This window comes from Staurois parvus, unplaced genomic scaffold (genome assembly GCF_062004578.1).
Source record: "Staurois parvus isolate SC_StPar_1 unplaced genomic scaffold, SC_StPar_1.0 ptg000217l, whole genome shotgun sequence".
Lineage (NCBI taxonomy): Eukaryota > Metazoa > Chordata > Amphibia > Anura > Ranidae > Staurois > Staurois parvus.
In genome coordinates, this window is record NW_028318013.1 from 7,724,582 (window position 1) to 7,730,581 (window position 6,000).

Sequence of the window (6,000 nt, forward strand, 5' to 3'; positions counted from 1 at the left end):
GTCCCTTCCCGCTGCTTGTAAAAACAATTCAGCAGGTAATTGGCCACTAGGATTGCTTTTACATGAAAGCCAACCACCAGCTGAAAGAAATGATAACAGGATGATGCCTGTAGCTGCAGGCATCATCCCGTTATAACCACTCAAAGTCCAGCAACGTCCCAGTACATTGCTGGTCCATGTTGAGCATATATGTAACAGCAGAGGCATATGATGAATCGGGTCTGTGGATAAATATATACGCCCTTCATTCTTTTTTGTAATGCCCATATTGAGGGTTAGGCCCAAAAAAGTTTTACATTCAGAAACCGTGATAGGTTTCCATGCGAATTGTCTGGCAAAAACTGAATTGGGGAGGGCAGCCATGTATTGTTGTATATATAAATTGCTTTGGCCCACAATCAATTGGTACAAATCTTCCATGAAAAATAGTGGAAGGGCTAAACGCTAGTGCTGGCAGCAAACGGGGCCGATCTGGCTAACTCTGCTTTTTTGGGACACTATAAAAAGCAGGCACTAGTATAGCTCTGTTCATAATCAATATATTGATCCGTACAAACACTATACTAGTAATGGGGGTGATCAGCAACCTATAGCGTGAGTGCAATAGTGTGCAGTAATGCTAGCTGACCCTGGTTGGGTGAGGCGCTTACTGACCCTGACATTATCTGATGTCACTAGTGGTGGGAATGCAGTGATCAGTGAAATATTCTATATATTGACACTTTACTAATGGCACCGGCTGGGTGCCGTGGCAATCAAAGGGTTAAATGTGCCACGTTTTCTTCCACTGACACCAACAATGGGGCAATATTCCTCCCACTGACACCAATGATGGGGCACTGTCCCTTCCACTGACACTGATGGGGCACTATTCCTCCCACTGACACCAACAATGAGTTGCTATTCCTCCCACTGACAGCAAAAATGAGGTACTATTCCTCCCACTGACCCCAACAATGGGACACTATTCCTCCCACTAACACCAACAATGGGGCACTGTTCCTTCCACTAACACCAACAATAGGGCACTATTCCTTCTACTGACATCAGCAATGGGGCACTATTCCTCCCACTGACACCAACAATGGGGCACAAGTTCTCCCACTTATGATCTACCAGAACTCCAAGATCCTTCTCCACCATTGATTCCCCCAGTTGTACTCCCCATAGTATGTAATCTCTGTAATTTACAGTGTGATGAAATGGCGATAACTCCAATCTTAGTTGAAAAACACAGGCAGTGACTCGATCCAGACGACACCTTGTAGATATTGTGAAGTTTATTCCATAAACGGAGAGAATCTTACAACAATGAACATCGGATAGGTCAAAAGATCATAATGTGATCTACTTCATGACATGAGGCTTGAAGCTGAAGTGCATTACTGGGAAATGAACAAAGGAGTGAGGCTATCTATACAGCATAAACTAAACCAAAGGAAAAAGAGGAGCAGAGACAAAATACAAAGAACACTTAAAGGCATATGACAGTCATGTGAAACATGACAATGATGCATGCATATTCTTAGTCCCCAAGTGCAAAACCTTACATTTATCAACATTAACCACTTGCCCTCTAGAGGATTTACCCCCCTTAATGACTAGGCCTCTTGTTGCTACTCAGCGCTGCACTAATTCAACTGATAATTGCACGGTCATGCAATGCTGTACCCAAACGAAATTTATGTCCCTTTTTTCACACAAATAGAGCTTTCTTTTGGTGGTATTTGATCACCTGTGCACTTTTTTTTTTATTTGCCCAGCATTAGAAGTTTATGCCACACATCATTCACTCTTCTAACCACCTGAAGACCAAGCCTTTTCTGACACTGTGACCCTGATTTACTAATGTGCCTAGGCGCATTTCCATGGGCTAACGTCTACTTTTTAATAGTGACCGTCTACTTTTAGACGGCAAAGACATTTACTAAAGAAAGCGTCAACAAGTAGATGTGAAATCTAATTTACTAACCAGGAACAATCCAGGAATCAGTCTCAAAAAGCAGACGTGCTAAGAAGCACGTCAAACACCATGAAAAATCACTGCAGAGACATGTTCACATTGAAATTTGCTTTGCCAAATATCAGGACTTCACTTTAAACAATATCTGACATTTCAAAAAAATTTTAAAATGTGTAAAAAATTGTTTTTTAAAAACAAGTCGTGACGGTGAAGAACTAGACACTTTTCCAGCGTCTATGGTTGGATATAAATGCGCATGTGCAGAACACATTTTAGATGTCTGCCGTGGGCATTTTCTTTTTACACGCTGTTCAATAGTAAATCTCATTGTGGAGTCCACTGACAGACGGCACTCGATCGCGTCTACTGTGTTTAACAAACAGCACTATTTGTAGCTAGGCATATCTTTATGTATTCTAATTTGATTTCCTTAGTTCTATTGATTTTGCTTTTGTTTCTTATCCTTTATAATTATATCTGTAATGATTTATATATTTCGAAGGTCTAGATAATATATAGTTTGATAGCTGAATCTAAAAATAAAGGTTCGCAACTAAAAAATTTTTTAAAAAAACAGTGTGGGGTCCCCTCTCCCATCCATACCAAGCCCTTCGGGTCTGGTATGGATATTAAGGGGTAACTCCACGCCAAAATGTAAAAAAAAAAACCGGCGTGGGATCCCCCCCAAAATGCATACCAGATCCTTATCTGCGCATGCAGCCCGGCAGATCAGGAAAGGAGGGGGACAAGCGAGCGCCCCCCCTCCTGAACCATACCAGGCCACATGCTCTCAACATAAGGGGGGTGCTTTGAAACAGGGGGGCTCCCCCCCAAAGCACCTTGTCCCCATGTTGATGGGGACAAGGGCCTCTTCCCCACAACCCTGGCCGGTGGTTGTGGGGGTCTGCGGGTGGGGGGCTTATCAGAATCTGGAAGCCCCCTTTAACAAGGGGGCCCCCAGATCCCGGTCCCCCCCACGTGAATGAGTATGGGGTACATGGTACCGCTACTAATTCACAAAAAAACAAAACAAAAAGTGTAGTGTAAAAAAACACAGGATACGGTCTTTGACAAGTCCTTTAATAAAAGAAAAATCTCAAAGAATGTCCCCCGAAATAGATCCAATGTCAATCACGAAGCCCGCCGCCGGCGACCCGAAAAGAGAAAAAAAAAAAAAAAGGTTCCGTGTTGGACGCTGGCTGCCAGCCTTCTGCTGCTGTGAGCCTGGGTGACAGCTCTTAAATATGTAAGGGACGGGGCCACTCAGGGACATCATCTGAGTGACCCTGCCCCATGTGACATCATTGATGTCATATGGGGTGGGGTCACATGCCTGATGTCCATGGGTGGCCCCGCCCCTTACATATTTAAAAGCTGTCACCCAGGCTCACAGCAGCAGAAGGCTGGCAGCCAGCGTCAGACGCGGAACATTTTTTTTTCTTGTTTTCTCTTTTCGGGTCACCGGCGGCAGGCTTCGTGATTGACGTTGGATCTACTTCGGGGGACATTCTTTGAGATTCTTCTTTTATTAACCACCTTCCGCCCACCCTATAGTACAATAACGGGTGCAAGGTGGTTCTCTCGTTCTGATAGGACGTCATATGACGTCCTACCATTCTTACTGCGCATGCGCGGCTCAGGGAGCGCGCAGTGCGGCGATCGCCGGTGCCCTGTGTCCGAGGGATCACGGAAAGAGCCAAAGATGTCGGCTCGGTCATGTGATCAGCTGTGCCCAATCACAGCTGATCACATGTAAATACGGAAATGCGGGTTATCGGCATTTCTCTCCTCTCGAGCTGTCACGCTGACAGCTGGAGAGGAGAGGAGAGCCGGTAATTGGCTTTCCGCGGAGGGGACATGTACACTGATCATCAGGGCACTGATGATCAGTGTGCCCTGATGATCAGTGTGGCCCCAGAAGTGCCACCTGTCAGTACCCATCAGTGCCACGTGCCAGTGCCCATCAGTGCCACGTGCCAGTGCCACATCAATGCCATATATCAGTGCATACCAGTGCACATCAATGCCACATATCAGTGCCCATCTGAGCTGCCTTTCAATGTCACCCAACAGTGCCACCTATCAGTGCTGCCAATCAGTGCCACCTATCAGTGCCAGTCAGTGTCGCCTATCAGTGTGCATCAGTGCCAGTCAGTGCCGCCTATCAGTGCCAGTCAGTGCCGCATATCAGTGCCATATATCAGTGTCATGTATCAGTGCTGCCTTTCAGTGCCCATCAGTGATGCCTGTCAATGACCATCAGTGCAACCTATCAGTGCCTCATCAGTGCCACCTATCAGTGCTCATCACTGCAGCCTCATTAGCGCACATCAGTGAAGGAGAAAAATCACTTTTTTACAAAACTGTATAACTAAAACTAAGAAAAAATGATTTTTTTTTCCAAAATTTTCAGTGGTTTTTGGTTTAAGAAAAAATAAAAATCCCAGAGGTGATTAAATACCACCAAAAGAAAGCTCTGTCTCAAAAAAAATGCTAAAAAATTCATATGGGTACAGTGTTGCATGACCACGCAATTGTCATTCAAAGTGTGACAGCGCTGAAAGCTGGAAATTGGCCTGGGCAGGAAAGGGGTATAAGTGCCCTGTAGGCTAGTGGTTAAAGGACTTGTCAAAGAACATGTCCTGTGTTTTTTTACACTACACTTTGTTTTTTTTTGTGAATTAGTAGCGGTACCATGTACCCCATACTCATTCACTTAGAGGGGGCTGGATCTGGGGCCCCCTTGTTAAAGGGGGCTTCCAGATTCTGGAAAGCCCCCGCCCGCAGACCCCACATCCACCAGCCAGGGTTGTGGGGAAGAGGCCCTTGTCCCCATCAACATGGGGACAAGGTGCTTTGGGGGGGGAGCCCCCCTGCCCGAAAGCACACCCCCCATGTTGAGGGCATGTGGCCTGGTATGGTTCAGGGGGGGCGCTCGCTCGCCCCCCCTTTCCTGACCTGCCGGGCTGCATGCTCGGATAAGGGTCTGGTATGGATGTTGGGGGGGACCCCACGCTGTTTTTTTTAAAAAAAATTGACGTGGAGTTACCCCTTAATATCCATACCAGACCCGAAGGGCTTGGTATGGATGGGAGGGGGTACCCAACTCCATTTTTTTATTATTTAATTTACGGAAATTATTTAACATTCAGCTATCAGTGGGGAACCCAGCTGACAACTGAATCATTAACACATGGTTGTCACAACTAAAATCCCGCATGAGTTATTTTATCAAGTCGTGCAGCGTTTTAGTAGTGAAAACCAATGCAGCGTTCATGTTTCAGCTGTCGGTAGAGTTCCCCATTGACATCTGAATGTAAAAGCATTGCAGGGAATTAAAAAAAGAATTTAAAAAACGGTGTGGGGTCCCCCCTCCTATCCACACCAAGCCCTTTGGGTCTGGTATGGATATTAAGGGGTAACTCCATGCCAAAATTAGAAAAAAAAAAACGGCATGGGGTTACCCCCAAAATCCATACCAGACTCAATCCATACCAGACTCTTAGTGAGCGCCCTCCCTCCTGAACCATACCAGGCCACATGCCCTCAACATGGAGGGTGCTTTGGGGCAGGGGGGCTCCCCCCCAAAGCACCTTGTCCCCATGTTGATGGGGACATGGGCCTCTTCCCCACAACACTGGCCGGTGGTTGTTGGGGTCTGCGGGCAGGGGGCTTATCAGAATCTGGAAGCCCCCTTAAACAAGGGGGCCCCCAGATCTTGCCCCACCCACATGAATGAGTATGGGGTACATGCTACGCCAGCAATCTGAAAAAAGAAAAATTATGTCACAATGGGGCGGGGTCACGTGGATGATGTCCCCAGCTGGCCCCGCCCCTTACATATTTAGGAGCTGTCACCCTAGCTTACAGCAGAAGGCTAGCAGCCAGCATCGGAAGTGGAACCTTTTTTTTTTCTTTTTTCGGGTCTCCGGTGGCGTGCTTTGTGATTGACGTTGGATCTACTTTGGGGGAACTACTTCGTTGGATCTACTTCCAAGCCCCTTTCCTGACCTGCCGGGCTGCATGCTCAGATAAGG